The sequence below is a fragment of the Periplaneta americana genome, chromosome 2 (assembly GCF_040183065.1).
Source record: "Periplaneta americana isolate PAMFEO1 chromosome 2, P.americana_PAMFEO1_priV1, whole genome shotgun sequence".
Lineage (NCBI taxonomy): Eukaryota > Metazoa > Arthropoda > Insecta > Blattodea > Blattidae > Periplaneta > Periplaneta americana.
The window spans coordinates 4,851,926-4,873,329 of NC_091118.1; the positions used below are offsets into that span (position 1 = coordinate 4,851,926).

General features: G+C 37.7%; 1 long non-coding RNA gene across 1 annotated transcript in view; it reads right to left on the reverse strand.

Annotated features, from left to right (window-relative positions):
• Positions 1 to 19,703, reverse strand: part of LOC138711944 (uncharacterized) — a 34,051-nt gene extending 14,348 nt beyond the window's left edge. The window contains exon 1 of the long non-coding RNA XR_011335542.1: positions 19,595 to 19,703. This is a non-coding gene — a long non-coding RNA (uncharacterized lncRNA). The remainder of the gene's footprint in view (positions 1 to 19,594) is intronic.
• Between the last annotated feature and the right edge of the window lie 1,701 nt (positions 19,704 to 21,404).

Here is a 21,404-nt window from a genome sequence, read left to right on the forward strand (position 1 = left end):
ATGAGGCAGTAGAGCAAGTGGACAGCTTCAAATACTTGGGGTGTACTATAAGCAGTAACATGAGCTGCTGCCAGGAAGTCAAAAGGAGGATAGCAATGGCCAAGGAAGCTTTTAATAGAAAAAGGAGCAACTTCTGCGGACCTCTGGAGAAAGAACTAAGGAAGAGACTAGTGAAGTGCTTTATATGGAGTGCAGCATTGTATGGGGCAGAAACATGGACATTACGACGAAGTGAAGAGAAGCGACTAGAAGCATTTGAAATGTGGATATGGAGAAGAATGGAGTGTGTGAAATGGACAGACAGAATAAGAAATGAAGCTGTGTTGGAAAGAGTGGGTGAAGAAAGAATGATGCTGAAACTGATCAGGAAGAGGAAAAGAAATTGGATGAGTCACTGGCTGAGAAGAAACTGCCTACTGAAGGATGCACTGGAAGGAATGGTGAACGGGAGAAGAGATCAGGGCAGAAGAAGATATCAGATGATAGACGACATTAAGATATATGGATCATATGCGGAGATTAAGAGGAAGGCAGAAAATAGGAAAGATTTGAAAATGCTGGATTTGCAGTGAAAGACCTTACATTTGGCAGAACACTATGTATATATATTCATACGCCAATGTCCAGGTACAGTAATACTTGCGAAATCTGAACATGGTCTGCAGTTACCATTATAATGTAATGCAGATAAGGTAGGTAGGCACTCTCATATGCCATGAGGTAGAGCTCCATGCGTTCTTTGACCTAGGCACAAGAATGAGGTGTGTGGTTGGCAGCATGCTGCGACCACTTTTTTTTACTCAATTTGATAGCAGGCTGAGTGAACCTCACTCAGGGTCGTTCTGGGAATTTAATGACCAGAAAATCTCGCCACTATCTGGGATCGAAGTCGGAACTTCTAATCCTTAGCCAGGTGTTAGCAATTTAGCTACACGGAATGTGGATAAAATAGCCAAAAATTATTATATGAAAATTTCATTACACAAAACTAAAGTGAAGAATGGAAGAAACCAATAACTATAAAAATGTGCCTAAACAAGTTATTAGAAAGGATTAATACCTTCAACTACCTCGGTTATTCATTATCATCTTGACATCCACAATAAAAGTACCTATTGCATTTATAAACAGTAGTATAAGTGCACACACGAATCATCATCAATAGCTATCAGGGTTTAGGCCATTTGGCCTGTTCCGTCTCAGGTGAAAAGCTGGTCTCTCCATTGCTTCTTCGGGCGTCCACGATCTCTGTATCCAAGGGGTCTGTAATTTAATGATCTCCTGGGTAGTCTACCATTCGGCATCCGTAGAACACGCTCATGCCAGCTGCTCCGATACTTGTGGATTGTCTCTGTAATGGCTGCGATATTTAGTTCTTGTCGCATGTCATCATATTTATGGTCATAGAGAGTGTAGCCTGCTAGCGGTCTTAGTAATCTCATCTCAGCTGCTTCTATTCTTTTCAGTTGACTAGTTGTTAGAGTCCAAGTTTCTGATCCATATAGCAAAGTTGGAATGGCCATTGTTTTGTAGAATTTCAAAATTGTGTCTTGCCAGACCTTCTTAAACAGTGTATTTCTAATTGTTGTTAGCAGCTGTTGAAATTTGGCTAATTTATTATCTATATCTCGAGAATGAATATAGGAGAGATTACAGCCAAGATAAGTAAAAGCATTTACTTGCTCTACTCCAAAGTTATTGATAACTATTTTAGTTCTTATAAAATTTTTACCAATAAAGGCCATGGTTTTTGTTTTGTGTATAGAAATTTCTAAACTGCACTCTTTTGCTTTTTGATATAGCCTATGAATTGTCATTTGTAAGTTGTCTTCGGTGTTAGCTAATATAATTAAATCATATGCGTAGAGCAGAGTGTGCACACACGAATCAAAATTTATAAAACTCTTGTCCGATCAGTTCTGTCTTACACATGCGAGACATGGACGATTAGAACACCAGACTGCTCAAGAATAACTGCTTGAGGGATATATTGTATGAGGCGTACATCAGGAATAACAGAATGGCATCCGTATCATTACGAGACTGAAGATATCCTCAAAGCTCCGGTTTTACGATACGGTATGTAAAGAACGAAAGAATGTGTAAAACATGTTAAAAGAATGGATAAATTAATATCGCATCCCTAAACAAATTCTGCAGTATGAAAGAAGATCTGTTGGTCACATGGCTGAGAGATGGACTGATGAGAGTGAGAGACCATAACAAACCACTAGGTAATAGTCTATTCTTGTTGTTTAGTCAACTGTCCGAAGACAGGTCTGGATCCCACAAGTGTCTCCAATAAGATCACTCATGAGACAACTAAGCCAGGCAATAATGGAGTGTGGTGGCCAGTTCCTTTTCCTCTCCATTACATACATTGCTGACTAGTATTATCGCCGCGGCCTCATACTTAACATGTCGGCATCATACAATAACGTGCGGTGTGCTTTTAAAACATAATTTTGCCGACCGATTGCTGCTCTGTAGGTTTCACTCTAAGCGTCACGTTGTCACATCTACTTCCTGGATAAGAATAAGCACTAGTTTGTTATATTGTTAAATGGCTATTATTATTATTATTATTATTATTATTATTATTATTATTTTATATACGAGTATGTTGACATTCTTAACTCTTCATAATAATTTTTAATGGCATAGGGTAGACTGTATAGTGATTGACCACTTAAGCCAATGAATCATAAAATAATGAGATGTTGCAAAACAGTGATAATTTATTGAGGTAATTTTAAAGACATTGGGTCAAGTGAAGATTCAAAAACAAAACAGAATCAATAAATAAAAGAAAAAATATAATTTTAATGCAAACGTAAATTAAATAAACACAAGTCCACTTTTACAGTCATTGACCATCTACTGCACAGTTATTGACCACACATGTACTAGCGATTGACAGTCTACTGCACGGTTATTGTATACTAGCTTATTAGTGATTGAACAACACATTTTCACAGTTTTCACTTTTTTCTTGTCTGTTTCGTTTCTCTTGTTTTGGTCTTTCTCATTAACAACTCTTCTCGCTCCCTTTCTTTCATCTCTTATTCGCTTCCTCTCTTCTCTTGCCTCTTCTTCCATCTTTCTCTTTTGTGCCTTATCAGAAGCAAGTGTGTGTGCCATTTCTCCGATGTTATTACAAATGGCGTACGTTCACAGTTTCGTTTTCCCTCTCTCTTTGGGGTACCAGGCCACTGTAAGATTTGTGCAAGTGATGAGTCTTGGCTCTCAGTGTTGCTAGTACTCGGTCTAGATTCTTCAGTACCTATGCAAACATTGGATATAGAATCTGAATGATTCGACAATTGTGCTTCAGCACTAGATTCAGGCCTGAGTTCACAGAAAATAGTGTACAGGAGCACTGTAGAAGTTGGATCACTGCCTTGTATACAATGTCCTTCAGCTTTCATGGCATGAAATACATCAAGTTTTTCTGAACCGACAATGGCACTGAAACGTTCGAATGTTATGCTTTTTTTCTGCTGAATCGTTAGCGTGATTAGATGTTTCACATGACTGTGTCTTCTCACAGTCTTTGCCGACACACTTGCTAAAGTCAACAGCATCGGGATTCCATGGAAAAAGTCCTGTAGAACGGAATCCATTTTGCATGGTTTGCTTAGTGAGAGAGTTACTAATAGCTTTCTGCAACAGTGGTGCTGCCAGCTGTCTTGTAACTGGCTCGTGTTCATGTGTTTGACGCCAACGACGAACTTCTTCTATCCAACCTCGTTTGAGATGTCGGAACGCAGAGACATCATCTGGCTGTAATATTCTTGTAGCGTTTGGATAAAGAGAAACCAGAATAATTTGCAGTTCTCTACACAATTCACTGACATGAAGAGTAAGATGAGTCTTATGCCCATCTACGAACAAAATTATTGGAAAAGGTATTTCATTTGTAACTAAATAAGGACACAAAACATTACCTAAGTACTCATAAAATACCTCTGCAGTCATCCATTTTCACTCCGACCTACTCCCCAGTTCTTAGGTGCAGTTCTCACAATATTGGCAAGTATTCTCTGATAAGGGCAAATCAACATTGGTGGAACCATGTCACCCGAGGCAGAAAAATTGAATACGCATGTAATGGCAGATTTAGCTTGTCCAACATCATTTTCATAAACATTTCGAGCGCCCTTTGGTGCAAGAACGATTTTGGAAGACGGACAAAGTAAAAAATTTGTCTCGTCTCCATTGAACACACGACGAGGGTCTTTCAGTATATCAAAAACCCCTTCCTCTTTTAGTATGTCACCAACACTCTCAAACCAACCTCTGATGTTGGATTCTGAAACGCAAGAGCTAGCTCCTTTGACAGACTCAGGTGTACGATTTACAATTTCTGGATGACGCTGTAGAAACGCCCTGTACCAACCATCTCCAGGGCGATTGTTAATAAAAGGTGTTTTTAGACCCTTCTCTTCAGCATATTCTTTCACACTGTCCAAGACGTCGTCTTTTCTACGGGGAAATTCCTTCCGGTGACAATCAACTATCCATCGTACCAGAGTATCTTCTTCTTCACCCAGCACTGGGCGAGGACCTAGCGACACTTTTCCTTCAACGGGATATTTTTTTTTAACGCTATGGTTGCTTTCGGGACACCAAACTTCCTAGCAGCTTCATTTAAGCCAATTCCACTGCCAACAGCTTCTACAGAGTTTCGTAAAGCTTCCTCTGTATAATGCACCTTACCTGGCTTACTTACTTACAAATGGCTTTTAAGGAACCCGAAGGTTCATTGCCGCCCTCACATAAGCCCGCCAGTGGTCCCTATCCTGTGCAAGATTAATACAGTCTCTATCATCATACCCCACCTCCCTCAAATCCATTTTAATATTATCGTCCCATCTACGTCTCGGCCTCCCTAAAGGTCTTTTTCCCTCCGGTCTCCCAACTAACACTCTATATGCATTTCTGGATTCGCCCATACGTGCTACATGCCCTGCCCATCTCAAACGTCTAGATTTAATGTTCCTAATTATGTCAGGTGAAGAATACAATGCGTGCAGTTCTGTGTTGTGTAACTTCCTCCATTCTCCTGTAACTTCATCCCGCTTAGCCCCAAATATTTTCCTAAGCACCTTATTCTCAAACACCCTGAACCTATGTTCCTCTCTCAGAGTGAGAGTCCAAGTTTCACAACCATACAGAAGAACCGGTAATATAACTGTTTTATAAATTCTAACTTTCAGATTTTTTGACAGCAGACTGGATAATAAGAGCTTCTCAACCCAAATTTATGCTGTGTTTAATTTCCTCCCGAGTGTCATTTATATTTGTTACTGTTGCTCCAAGATATTTGAATTTTTCCACCTCTTCGAAGGATAAATCTCCAATGAACGACCAGTCACTCTAGTTTGCGAACATTCACTTTATAGTGATTGACCACGGGGCATTTTTATATCATATAAAAGCTTTTACAAAATAATATTCTGTGGACGGAAACCTTATACCTTTTCTCACACTATGAGTATAGAGACGAGCACCAGAATTATTGTATCCTTTGCAGAAAAAAGAAATTATAGCACGCATTATTCTTAGCAGTTACTCTAGTTACTTTTGTTTACGTTCAGTTGCACTTCCATTCGATTTCAGTCCTCTCAGACAACAGACACTAACTCAGTGGGGTGAACAGCGACTACTAACCACAAGTAAGGGTTGTTGCTAGAGGTATATGCAGCACAAAGTGAAATCAAGGTCGTTGTTTATTCACAATATGCTTGAAAAAAGGATGCGGTCAATCACTATCTAGTTTACCCTACCTTAATGTTCGTCGTCAGCACAAGACATTGTAACCTCGGTTTTAGTCCACGTGGATTAGACAAGTAGGTGTCATTTAATAATGGAAGCAGCTTATTGGTTGTAATATTGAAATTGAGGCGAGTGATTGGAGCGGCGACATAAGAAATTGAAAACAATAATGCAATTAAATTTCAAAGACCTGCCGAATGTTAACCATGAGAGCGCGGCGATAATAACATATTAAACTAGTCACACTTCAGATGTACGTATATAGGCTAATCAATTGTTCTTCCTGTGACACATATCATCAAGGGTCATTCCATGCGAAAATGAATTTTCAGCTAGGGCATGTAATCCACCACCACAGAGGTATTAGGTTCGACACACTCTAGACTGGAAATATCTGACTTCTGAAGTCGTTTGCTGAAGTATGATAGATTCTGGAGGACTTGCATCACCTGCAGTAATTTACATAACAGCTCATCATATGTTTGCACAGGAATGACTCAGAGCATCTCTTTTTTTTTTTTTTTAATTGTTCATAATAAAATGGGGGAGTTGAACATAATTACAAATGAATGAAATTTGTACTTGTTGATGATAAAATTGGTAATAATGGTCTAAAAATAGCAATTATAAAATAATTTTTTTCAAGAATTACCATACCCCATATTGAAAATAGGTACCTCATAATTTCTTCATTAGTTCATAAAAGTAAGTACTTTATTTGGAATAAAAATGATTTTGGAGAATTGAAAACCGTTCACATAGTGGCATACATTATAATGAAGGTAGGAGGTGAGGAGTGCAGAATTCTCATTTTAAAGTTCCCTCCATTATTGCTTTGCAGAGTCCTCTATGCTAAAAACCTTTTTGTGAACTGAGATTCTGTTTGTGTTTGTAACTTGAATAATATGTTGTCTGCTACAGTTGAGAAGAAGTGAAATTTGATGAACAATTTATGACTGTCACAGTGTAATGACAGATGGGGTCATTTAATTTAAGGTAAGAACATCTCTCAAGTGTTTTTCACAAAAATAAAAATAACATAACCTCAAATATATGATCAGGAAATATTCAAGTAACTAATCAGAAGTTACATTGGGAATTGAAATATACATTTAACTTAACACTAAAATAGTTTCATGTGTGTAGATTAGAATGACTGACATCTTTTTTTATTATTTTATAAATATGACTCGCGTAGGTTAAAGTGGAGTCATGCAGCCAGTGCACAATTGGCCAGTTCACCTCAGAAAACTGCACAGGAAATATTCACGGTATTAATGTTTTATCGAAAGAGCAGCAACAATAAAATTACTGTTATCGAGAACCGGCATCTCTGAGGCAGAAGAGATTTCCCAAGCTGCTATCTGTCTCCATAAGTGAATCCTATAGAGTCAAAATCTCCTACATTCACTTTCACAATTAAGGGATTTCGACAATAACCGATGGCAAATAGAGAGAATTTTCAACCTAACAGTGACTTTTAACAAACATTTTGCTTTAAATTCAGTGGCTTTTTGAATTGAAACTATACATATCATTAGAATTCATTCTTAGCGAGCAATGTGTGTCCATAACTCAATTATGAACAAAATGGTATTTAAGGGGTTTTGAATCTAGGGAATTTAAGTATTCACTACGTGCAAAAAAAAAAAAATGTTCTAACATTTTTAACTCTCACAAAAAGAGCGTCATAGCTAGATTGAGGGAGATATCCGTAGAAGTGGTCATATCCCTGAAAAACAAAGGTATTCAGGCTATTCCTAGCAAGAAACTGTGTTCCACTTGCAGATAGAAAGCGGAAATTATTATTTCTGAAGCAAGAAGTTCTGATGACATCACCAGCACTGATGATCAAATCTTTGAACAACAAAAGGAAACTGTAAATCAGTGGTCGTCAGCACTCACTGAAAAGGGTAAAGGGTAAGCAGAGCAACGTGATATGCCCCATCGTGCAGCAGGAAGCGGTAGAGAGCATACATGGGAACAGCCATGGATGCACCATGGTGCAGTCTCCTCTCTGTGGGTAAGAGACGCTAGCCCGAGGGTGCAGTGTGCTGATGACCGCTGCTCTAAATGAAAGTCTAGCAATCTTGGGCATTTCTCCAGTTAAAATGCATAGTGTGGCTAAACATAGCAGAGCAGTTAGGGGGGAGGACAAGATACTTCTGCTCTGAAAGCCAAAATATGCAAAGTTGTTGTGGAGGCAGTTCATCTATGGATAATTGTGCAGTGCTTGGGAAAAGTGGCATAAGTCAGTTTCCACAAACTTTTTTGATAATTTATTGACAACTTACGGAACATCTGCTCACTGGGAAAAGAGACATAAGTATTTCCCCCATTACAATAATTCATACAGAAGAAAATCAAATCGACATAAACCAGTGTGAAAACAGTTTTTTTCCTTCTCCTGTAAAATTAACATTTTTCACTTGTGCCACTTTTCCCGAGCACTACAGAATTCTGACCAGGAAAGGCTAAAATCAAGTGATTTAGCTGAAAAAGCCCACGCACTAAATGGTTGGTTGAACTGTTGAAAGTGAAACTGGAGATTTTAACATACAGAGAAAAACTACAATTGCTGACACTATTCCCTCACCATGGACAAAACAGAAGATTATAGCTACTTTTGATGTCACTGATCATATGGTGCTACAGAGTTGGATTGGAGTGGAGAACAAGGTGCCGGTGCAGGTGTTACGTGCTGTCTCTTCTCACTTTATAGATCTCTTGGATATGAAACAACAAGTTTTGATGGAGAAATCGTTGCAATAAGCGAAAGTCTCAGGAATCTTCTATGCCACATCAATAAATTTAGGAATGCAGTTATATTGTCAGACTCCAAAGCAGCTATTCTATCAATAGTCTCTAAACACACACCTTCATCTCAAACAGCAGAAATAACTAAAATGCTCTCTCAATATCACTCAATAAAGGAATTGTATTCCAATGGATACCATCCCATTGTGGAATCCTGGGAAACGAGAATGCGGATGCTTTAGCAAAGGAGGGCAGCACTGCTACTTACAGACCTGTTACTAAATCTACGTATTACTCTGTGAACAGATTTATTAAATCTACATACTAGACTTCAACAAACAAAATTCGATAACTCAATCCCAAGGGAAAAAATGGAACTCTCTGCATCAAAATCCACAGTTACTTCCCGATTTACCACGAAAATCGTCTGTAGCTGCATTTAGATTGGCAACAGGCCATGACTGTTTGGCCAAACACCTGCATAGAATTGGAATATATCAGTCCCCTAACTGCCCATTGTGCAACTCAAACCAAGAAATGGATTCGGAACACCTCAAAATCTGTGCTTCAGTGGCTGGCCATGATAATATCTTTGAAAAATATTGGAGTGCAAGAGGTCAAATGCCTTTATTGTCAAACGCCTGGCATTAGAAAACAACAACAGAGTCGGATTGTGTTTAAAGAGAAGGGCATATTGGATCTTCCAGAAATAAGAAGGGGAAATAAGTTACCAGATGACACAATCAAAAAAGTTAACGACTTTTATTTAAATTCTGAATTTAGTCGGAAAAAAGATAAAGTCAGCATTGCAAGAAATCTTTACCAACAAAAGCAGTTAAATAACTGACATAATGGCGATCTTACTCGTGTTAATTGTGTAAGCATGTGCGGCTTACAGCTGTTTCAGTGCTACTTGACACCATCCTCAGAGCCTTCTTTGTCTCGGCGTCATCTCAACTTCGCTGCCTGTTGTGTGGATGCGTTCGTGTGATGAAGAGTTGTGTCAAATAGATGACGCCGAGACACAGAAGGCTCTGAGGATGGTGTCAAGTAGCACCGAAACAGCTGTAAGCCACACATGCCTACATAATTAACACGAGTAAGATCGCCATTTAATCAATTATTTATATTCAAGTGTTAAAAGTATTGTACGAAAAATTCAACATGGAAAAGCAGTTAGTTGTTTGTAATTGGAGGAAATTGTACGATGAATTTCGGAAGCAGTGCCCTAATTTGAAAGGGTTTTCAATGTTCTGCAGTCTAAGACCTAAACAGTGCATACTGGCAGGCAGACCAGGAACTCTTTCAGTCTGTGTCTGCACAGTGCATCAGAATGTCTGATCTACAACTGGAAGGAACTTACAGTGAATGACCTTATTAAACTTGTGGTATGTGATGTGGAGGCTGTGTGGAAAATCAGTTCGAGAAGAATCTCTTATACAAAAGCTTGGTGACTATGATCATATTGTGACAGCGACGTGAGATTCGAACTCACGACCAGCGTCCCGCAAGAGAGAAGATCGCGCAGAGCACTTTGGGATGGCGCGCGGCAGAGAGGGGAAAGGGCCAACGCGGCGAGAGAGTGGAGAGAGAGTGCGCGCGCATCTGGTGCTGGTAGAGAGGAGAGGGCTCTGGATTTTTCTGGAGTGCCATCTCTAGAGACGCGTGGAACTTTCGAGGCTACGTCGCTGTGGTTATAAATTACGGACGCGAAGGAACGACAGAAGTTTTCAGTTGATTAGTCAGCCAGTCAGTGAGAAAGCCAGAGCAAGCAAGCCAGTCTTGTGTACCGGAGTTCGACTCGAGTGTGCGTCCGCAACTGTATCAGCATCCGAAGGCCTGAGTTCGAGTGCAGTTGACCGCAGTTGGAGGGACCTGAGTTCGAGTACAGTGAACTGTCTCTGGAGGTCTGTGGTTCGAGATACTGTGAACTCGAGTGACTGAGCTAGAAGAACTGTGAACTGAGAACTGATAGTTCTGATTTGTAAATAGTGCTTTGTAAATATTAGTTAAGATTAACAGTTCATTGTTGTTCGTACTAGTCCAAGTAAATTGTCATTGTCGTCGGCGGAGTGCTATAACGAATACTGTGTTAAGTGAAAATCCAATTGTTGACGAGAGCGTTTAAGGCGAATTGTAGAAAGGAATTATTGTTGTGGCGAATAAATTACATTGTTGTTACTATTAAAATTCACAATATTATAGAGGAGTACCAACAGACAGAATGGATTTGACAACAGTTACCTCTGTCACAACGGAGTTCAATGGAACACTCACAAGCAAACTGGAAAAGTTAATACCTCAGACGTACATTGCAAAATCTCAGTCAAATTACTTAAAACACCGAAAAGAGAGAGACTATAAATGATGACACTGCAATAATGCTGATGGAAATTACTCTTTTGTCATCCAAGATTTCTCTGGAACATGGTTACTGTAGTCTGCATATTATATTGAAGAAACTGAGACTGGATCAAACAGTTTCTGATATAATACATTATGTTCCTTTCATATTCAAAACGCAGAAATTAATACTGCCCTAACCAAGGAATATGATACCAAATTTGAAGTACATAGAATATTTTACAGATGGTAGTGCAGCTCAGTATTATGTGCTACCACAGCCATGACTTTCAGGGCCTGGAATGCATGTGGTCATTTTTTGCTTCAAGCCATGGCAAATCACCCTGTGATGGCATACATGGCACATTATAGCGCCTCACTTCAAAAGCAGCCTACAGAGACCCCTCATAGAACAAATCATTTCAGCTGAAGCAATGTATACTTACTTACTTACTTACTGGCTTTTAAGGAACCCGGAGGTTCATTGCCACCCTCACATAAGCCCGCCATCGGTCCCTATCCTGAACAAGATTAATCCAGTCTCTACCATTATATCCCACCGCCCTCAAATCCATTTTAATATTATCTTCCCATCTACGTCTCGGCCTCCCTAAAGGTCTTTTTCCCACCGGCCTCCCAACTAACACCCTATATGCATTTCTGGATTCGCCCATACTTGCTACATGCCCTGCCCATCTCAAACGTCTGGATTTAATTATGTCAGGTGAAGAATACAATGCGTGCAGTTCTGCGTTGTGTAATTTTCTCCATTCTCCTGTAACTTCATCCCTCTTAGCCACAAATATTTTCCTAAGCACCTTATTCTCAAACACCCTTAACCTTTGTTCCTCTCTCAGAGTGAGAGTCCAAGTTTCACAACCATACAGAACAACCGGTAATATAACTGTTTTATAAATTCTAACTTTCAGATTTTTTGACAGCAGACTGGATGACAAAAGCTTCTCAACCGAATAATAACAGGCATTTCCCATATTTATTCTGTGTTTAATTTCCTCCCGAGTATCATTTATATTTGTTACTGTTGCGCCAAGATATTTGAACTTCTCCACCTCTTCAAAAGATAAATTTCCAATTTTTATATTTCCATTTCATACAATATTGTGGTCACGAGATATAATCATATACTTTGTCTTTTCGGGATTTACTTCCAAACCTATCTCTTTACTTGCTTCCAGTAACAGATATTAAATCAGTTGAAAAGAATGGCTACACTAACAATGACCTGGATACATTGCCAACAGCTGATTTATTTCACTGTAGTTACCTTAGTTTTATAAATGTTCTATCAGAAGAACTAAATGGATGGGCAGTTCACCTAACATTTTAATTGGGCTACTTATACGTATTTCTAAGTTTTTTTCAATGGAGTTTCAGTATGACAATCGCAGTTCAGTAATGTAGAAATTTTCGGTCCATATAACAGGGTGGATTGATTTAAATCAAAGTGATTTTAATCATAATTTTAGCCATGATTTTAATCAAATGTTTTTTTTTTTTAATCTTTGATTTAAATCGTTTTTCAGTTTTTACATTTGCATTCTAAATATAAAATTTTATTCTGTGAGGTCATTGTCATGCGATTCTACTATGAAAACAAAATTTCTAGACAATTCAGTGTAGTCTTTTTGGATTTATGCGCGATGTCAGTATCCCACAATTGCAAAGAGGGCCAGAAAACATTTTGCTGCCATTTTCAACGTCATACTTGTATGAATCAGCATTTTATACCATGAAAATAGTGAAATCTAAACAAAGAAACAGACTGCTGCATCTTGAAGATGATTTACATGTTGGTCTGTCAACCATAAGACCACATATAGAGGAACTCTGTGCAACCCACCAAGTGCAGACTTCACATTAATTTAAATAGGTGCGTTTTCAAAAATGACAATAAAGATCTTTTTTCGGACATGGAGCATAAATAGGTTGGATTTTTGACACATACCTTTGTTTTTTTGTAATGTCACTGAAGTTGCAGATTTTTTTTTTTTTTTAATAAAGATTGCTTGTTAACATCGACCTCTCTACAACACTGGATGTCCGACGCTACATAGAAGTTGTTATAATTTTTTTTTTTCTGGCGGAACATTTTGGATCTGTGTTCCAGCACCTTTATTGTTATATTTTTCATCATGGAACCGAAATATGTGTGAATAACTATGTTTTTAATATAATTTTTATTTGAATTCTGCTTAGACCTTGAAAATCTTAGTTGGACGAAAAGGAGGTTAAAAACGAAAAAATTCCTGTGCAGTGAATAATAATCATCTCCCCATCTGGTATAAAATATTCTACACAGAGTTTCACTACCTTTCCTCCAGAAGAAAAGCACTGGTTATTATTATTATTATTATTATTATTATTATTATTATTATTATTATTATTATTATTATTATTATTATTAAAAAGAAATGCGTGTTATTATTCGGTTAAGAAGCTTTTATCATCCAGTCTGCTGTCCAAAAATCTGAAAGTTAGAATTTATAAAACAGTTATATTACCGGTTGTTCTGTATGGTTGTGAAACTTGGACTCTCACTCTGAGAGAGGAACATAGGTTAAGGGTGTTTGAGAATAAGATGCTTAGGAAAATATTTGGGGCTAAGCGGGATGAAGTTACAGGAGAATGGAGAAAATTACACAACGCAGAACTGCACGCATTGTATTCTTCACCTGACATAATTAGGAACATTAAATCCAGACGTTTCAGATGGGCAGGGCATGTAGCACATATGGGCGAATCCAGAAATGCATATAGAGTGTTAGTTGGGAGACCGGAGGGAAAAAGATCTTTGGGGAGGCCGAGACGTAGATGGGAGGATAATATTAAAATGGATTTGAGGGAGGTGGAATATGATGATAGAGAATGGATTAATCTTGCACAGGATAGGGACCGATGGCGGGCTTATGTGAGGGCGGCAATGAACCTTCGGGTTCCTTAAAAGCCAGTAAGTAAGTAAGTATTATTATTATTATTATTATTATTATTATTATCGTCATTCTATATTATTTTGTCGTAACAGCCTGTATACCGTCGTGATGGTATAGGCATAGGGAATTGGTGGCCCAACAGTCGTCCGTTAGCAGACCATGAATGCGCCACTACAATAGTGGCCTGGCGGTGGTCCCGTCAGAAACCTACCATTTAATTCTATGTATCGCAACGAGAAGCGCTACTTTTAGTGGCCACCACCCACTCAGTGTGTCTGCAGCACGGCTGATTCTGTGGTCATGGCTGTCTCTGAAGGCCTCCATTTAAATACATTATTCACAGCGGCAGTGCGTTAGCAGTGCCATTGTGTGGAGGGACTCTTAATGAGTAGAGCATGTTCATGGACTAAATTATTAAAAAATGACGTATGAATTTTAAGGGGTCGTGACACTTACAAGGTTGAGAACCACTGAGTTAAACCACTGAACTGCTAGTTCGCCTGACTAGCCTGAAGATCCATAGTCCAACGAGACTTGAACCTCTATTGTTTGTATACATGTGCCGTATTCAGTGAACCTTGTTTCCAATTTTTCTCTATGGGTCAGGCTGTAATATGACATTAATTTTTCCAGGCTTTATCAATAATTCTCAGGAAGTTTCACAATGTAACAAAATCAAAAGTTTGGGCCCTATATAGCCTAATTAGTTGAAATACATGAAACTAATAAAATGAGTTGTATTGCAAATTGAATTAATTAAGGGTACTGAGACATGACGACTTGTCTAATTTAGCAAATGACATACAGGCCCTACTGAAGCATTCCTATGCCACAGGTTTACGAAATTTATACCATGCATTAAACAATGCTTATAGTAGGCTAGCTTCTGATGAAAAATTAAGTCACTTATCCCCAACAGAATATTTATAGGGTGCCCCCAAATATGGTAATTAGAAAATAAATTGTTACGCATGGTTCATCACTTAGGTACACATATCTCATAGAATTTTAGTCTATATATATAATATAATTAGAACAGCAGTCATCAGCACAGAGCACCCTGGGGCTAGCGTCTCTTACCCGTGGAGAACACACTGCACTATGGTGCACTCGTAGCTGCTAGCGGGTATGCTCTCTACTTCTTTCTGCTGCACAACGGGGCACACAGGATGGCTCCGCTTACCCTTTACCCATTTCAGTGAGCGCTGATGACCACTGAATTAGAATATATCCCATGATAAAGTGAGTGCACTATTTTCTTAACTAAATTAGTGAATTAAACAATTTAACTTTGCACAAACTTAATGAATATCTTAATACAGATCAAAAGACTGAAACGTAGTAATTGCTGGGGATCTAAACCTCCCAAAAATTAACTGGAACAGGATTTCAGATACAAATTCAGACGCATAGACTCTTGTTAATGAATTGATCTGGTGCAGCGTTTCTCAAACTTAGTGCTTTAAATCCCTCTTTTGTTGCTGAGAGTAGAGAGGGAAGTCGATAGACGGGTAGGATAATAAATTTCATAAAATGTCTGTACTGGGAGAAAAAGTGAAATTCGATTGCCATGTGTCATTTTCAAACTCTGAGATTTTAAGCTACAGTGTGATATGCAATTCCTTCGAATTTTATTTTTTCTTCTGTCTTTTTTGAAGGACCATAAGGGCAGATCTCGAGGACCACAGGTGGTCCGCGGACCATAGTTTGAGAAACGCTGATCTGGTGTAACAGTTTCACCCACGTAGTAAATGGCCCGACGCGTGACAATGCCCTCTTAGATATTTATCTACTAAGACCTGTCTCGTCCACCGTTATGGCTGAGGGGTTAGCGAGTCTAACTCCGAACCCAGCAGTCCCAGGATCGATTCCCGGTCAGGACGAGTTGCCTGGGTGAGGTTTTTTCGGGGTTTTTCCCTCACTCCTAACTTTATCAGACGATTGGAACCCCACTTATCTTCGCCACTTCCTTTCCTCCCCCATCATCCTTTCCTCGTCATCTGCTTTTTCAGATCACTCTACTGGCGGCCTCCCGAAGCTGCTGACTCTCTCGACCAGCCTCCATGGAATGTAGTTCAGAGATGTTGGATGGCTTGTGTAATGGCACCCGAGGCGGACCTACTCGGGGAGGAATTTCACCTCGGACCAACAGGGGGCCTTGGGGGAAGTTGCCAAAGCAGGAATGGTATATAGATTCTGTCGGCTGGAGCGACCGGTCGTTAATGGTGCACGTAGGGGATCTGTGGCATGCAACTCATTCCATATCGAGGGTTAGCGCAATAGATCTCAATAGGTCGCAGTGCTGGGCCATCCGTGCCCCCCCTCAGTTAAATTTCATTTCATTCCAAGACCTGTCTCTCTCTTTGTCAACTCTGAGAGTCTTCATAAAATAAGTGATCACAATAGCGTTTTATTAGAAATCTTCTGGGAAAACACAGTAAATCCGAGGTCAAGTCCACTGTCTGTCTGGAACTTCAACAAAACCGATGTCCATGAATTACAAACATTTCTACGACAGAAGCATGATGACTTTCTAAGGACTGAAGGAAATATGCAGAATGTGTGGCATAAATTTAAGAGTATAATGTGTACCTTCTAAAATAATTAAGAAAAATCCGGATCCAGAATATTACACTAATTATATTCACAATGGATAGACAAGATGCGCATTTAGTAAACGTAAGCGAAGTCATGAGCATTGGGATAAATATGTCGAATTAATTAAAAAACTTGAGTGTGAAAAAAGGATAGCTCAGGAAAATTAAAAAATATATATTTATTTTAAAAGGAGATGAAAGTAACAATTGGAGACAGTTTTATAATTATGTATGCAGGAGAAAAGGAAAAAATGGATCAGTGCTTTTACGAAATCAAAACGGAGAAAGTGTAACTGATGGCAAAGAAAAGGCCGACTTATTAAACTCCTATTTCATTTCGGTTTTCAATAATAATAATAATAATAATAATAATAATAATAATAATAATAATAATAATAATAATAATCATGATGATGATGATGATGATGATGACGATGACGATGACGACGAAGACAATCCCGCTGATAGGAAGGGTTGTGTGACAGAGCGTGAATGTGAACCAAATTCGACTTTCAAAATAACTTCCAAAGGGGTTAGAGAGAGAATGACGAAATAAAAAAATGGGAAGTCTCGAGGACCAGATAGTATTGCTACAGAGACTCTTAAATTAGGTTCCGAGGCCAAAATTCCATACTTAATGCGTATATTTCATGTTTCCATAAACAGTGCCGCTATTCCATATGAGTGGAAATCAGCTATAGTGGTACCCATTACGTAAATGTGGAAATAAAGTAGATATCGGAAACTACAGACTGATTAGCCTTACATCTGTCGTATGTAAAGTCATGGAGCATTTGATATCGAATTATATTCGTCGTGTTCTAAATGCGAAAGACTGGTTTTACTACCGCCAGCATGGTTTTAGGAGAGGCCTCTCATGTGATAGTCAAATTTCGTCGCTGGTTCAGGATCTAGCTAAAGAGGTAGATAGAGCCGAAAGAATCGATGCAATTGTGATTGATTTTTCGAAAGCACTTGATTTGGTGCCACATGACATATTAATAGATAAATTAAGTAGGCGATGAATAGATAAAAGAGTGGTGCTATGGATCCAAGAATTCTTAAAAGGTAGAACCCAGAGGGTTAGAGTAGGTCACGAAATATCTGAAATTGGGAATGTAAGTTCAGGGATGCACAGGTTAGCATTCTGGGGCCATTACTCTTTATAATATACGCAAATGACTTATGCCAGAATATTATATCAAATGTGAGACTATTTGCAGACTATTGCATTATCTATAGAAAGACTGGAAATAATTCAGATGTGGATGCTATTCAAACGGACTTGAATAAAATTTATAGCTGGGCGTTAATGCATAGGATAAAAATAAATGGTTCTAAAAATAAATCTATAATATTTTGTAAAACCCCAGAGGAAACTAGTCTAAATTACATAAATTAGCATTAAAGAAAAATAAATACTGTAATTAACTTTTGAAACAGAAAAAAATGTAATACGATAATGTAATAAAATGTTCCAAGGTTGTATTATACAAAATCTTGTAATGTTTAAAGTAAAAATAATATCATGAGACAAAATGCTCAAGCAAAAATCAGCAAGTTGAGCTTAATAACATATTTTCAGTAGTGCAGTCTTTTTCACCGCATGCAATTCCTTGTGTTATAATCCATATGCACCTTCTGCCAGGTTAATTTAGTTTCATAATCAAGGCCTTTTAAAATACCGCAGGTCTTGCAATGCAACTGTCCTATCAGGAATCCCAAGAATCTTTCAACTAATAAATAAACCTTCTGAATTAACAGACCACATTAACTTATATTTGGCTCATGTCTTGACTTGAACGTAAAACTTGAAAAAATCTTCCATTTTATAATGAATGATGAAACGTCAGATGGAAAGTGTAATAGACTCAGCAAAGATTTTTCAAATTAACTTAATAATTTAATTTTGAATTCATATTACTTCTTTCTATTGCTTTCAATAACATACTTGATTTAATTAGCGTGCTATATGAAATCAGACATTCCTTGACAAATGTTCAAAGTAATTGTGACATAATAAAGAGTAGAAGATGTGAAACATATTTTTTCTTTTTCATTGTTCTGTATACACTTTTTTCTTCATTGTTTGGAAAACCCAAAAGACTGACGCCCATAACAGTGTGAAGGGAACATCCTGCTTCATCGGAGAAAGAACTTTCCATAACTTATTTTGTATTTTGAAATTGTGGATACTATTTTATGGAATTGCACTTACGATTCGAAGACTGTAAGAAATTAAGCTTGTTGGCTCTACAAAATTTCGTAAGTATGTCAAAGATTTTCCAATCAATTCACTTCAAATTTTACAGAAGTGCTACCACAGTCTACTATATACAGTCACGAAGCTTGAGTTTTGAGGGTGCTAGAAACAATAGACTGTGACGATACTATTTTGCATTGCCTGTAACGAGGCGATATTAGTGATCCTAGTGGTCAGCAACTATCTAATGTTTCCATATTTACTACGTATTGAGCTTCGCGACTGTATATACTAGACTGTGGTGCTACCAGATAATATTTGACAATAATATTCGTTTGAGGAACGAACTTCCTTTGTTATATAGTGATGAATTATTCCGAAACACAAAATTCTAAGGGACCTAAAAAAGAAGACATTTAAATTGTTATGCTTGCTTAGTTATGACTATACCACCTAGTAATGTTTCTGTTGGAAGAAATTTCTAAAGATTGAAGACTTACTCCAGAAACTCAACATCTTTGGCAAGGCTGCCATCTTACCCAACATTTTCTTCCAGGAGGAATTACTGTGCATTCTTAAGGAGGACATAACAGATAAATTTGCTGCCCTGAAGAACTGGAGGATTAACAATCTACAAAAAGTATAGTGAGTAATATTAAGAATTATTATTTAATTTTATGCATGAATTTGAACAATGTTTTGAACATGTTTTACAATGTTATAGCAATATAAAATATACAAGTGAACTTTTTAAGGTTGATTCTCAAGTGTAAGGCATACTTTAACGCGATAATTGCAAAACCAAGTTTTGAGAAAATCCTTACTATCCATGTAAATAATTTTAAGTCTCGCAAATAAACATGACACTCATCTGACGTAATCAGCAGACACATGACGGACAACTTCATTAAATTTAGTGTGGATTCACCTGAATTAAATAAGAACGAATGAGAACATACTCTCACCTGAAGTGGCTGACCAGTAGCAGTTTCTGAGTCAAGTCTTTCGGTTGCAGAAGTTGAGTGCAGAGTTATGGACGTGCACCAACTGCTCTGCAGGCCTGGCTTCGATACTGAAACACAACCATTTCTACCTCAGTCAATGTCAATTAATTAAAACAAGCAATAGTATAACTAACTGCCTGAAGTATTCACAGACTCCTGGTATGACAATTATTGGTGTAACAGATTTTAAGTTGTTTATATTTTATGATTCCTTGTTGTTTCTAGTTTCCAAAAATTAAATAAAATATTCATAACCAATTATTTTGCTCGCATATTTGCCTTTTGAGATGAAACGTCTATGTTCCACGTGCAACAGAGAAAAATTGTAATATTTTGACATGGAAAACAGAACCATCAGCATAGACCAGTGACTCCCAACCTTTTAAGTGTTGCAGATTCCTTCAAGTTAATTTTGAGGGACCTCCTAAAATGTTTTGCATAATAATAAATATTTACAGAATACGCTGAAATAAGCTTTCTTAATAAATTGGTAACATTATTAAATTTAGTTTCAGCTTTTGACTATAATAAAAGAAAATACATACAAACAAAAATATTTTACGCTCTACGACTCACGATTTTTTTTTAATAATAATAATAAAACTAGTTTTTCAGGGTAACCATGAGGTTATCAATGGTATGGTTGATTGTGTCTTTTGAGAACTCTGGTTCAATGCAGTCGCAAATTCAGCTCGGCTCACTACAAATAATGCCCATGGCTTGTCAGTACATTTTTCCATTAATGAACTTCCTCTTATATAATCGTGAAAACTTTGTAACTAATTCGGCAGTTAATAGCATAAATACGCGTCAAAAAATGACTTTCATACTCCATCGGCAAGTCTATTGTGCTATCAAAAAGCAGTGTGTTATATGGCTTGCTTACTTACTGGCTTTTAAGGAACCCGGAGGTTCATTGCTGTCCTCACATAAGCCCGCCATTGGTCCTTATCCTGAGCAAGATTAATCCAGTCTCTACCATCATATCCCACCTCCCTCAAATCAATTTTAATATTATCTTCCCATCTACGTCTCGGCCTCCCCAAAGGTCTTTTTCCCCTCCGGCCTCCCAACTAACACTCTATATGTATTTCTGGATTCGCCCATACGTGCTACATGTCCTGCCCATCTCAAACGTCTGGATTTAATGTTCCTAATTATGTCAGGTGAAGAATACAATGCGTGCAGTTCTGTGTTGTGTAACTTTCTCCATTCTCCTGTAACTTCATCCCTCTTAGCCTCAAATATTTTCCTAAGAACCTTATTGTCAAACATGTGTTATATGGCAGTAAAAATATTTAATAACCTTCCTATGGATATAAAAAATCAAACTCAAAACATAAAACTATTTAGGACGAAATTAAAGAAGTACCTAATTTCTCATGCCTTCCGTTCCGTAGATGACTTTATGACATTCAACAACACTTCATGAATATTTCTGTCTTATATTAAATATCGTTACTAACGCCTTTTGTTGAACTAGTAGGCTATATTGTAAAACTCTTCTGTATATATTTCAACTAGACTGTGACTATAATTAAGACTTTGTAGCAGCCTACTATTAAGATTTTTTATATGTTCCATATTCTAGCTGTGAAACGATGTACGAATACCACAGAATGTGAATATATACAATACAATACAACATTGAATTTATTTTTACATTCGTTCTTCAAGAAGACCAAAAGAAAATGTACGCTGGCTACAGGTCTGTTGTTGCAAATTACATTTAAGTGTTGTATTGCAATTCAGAAAACATCGCAAACATGGT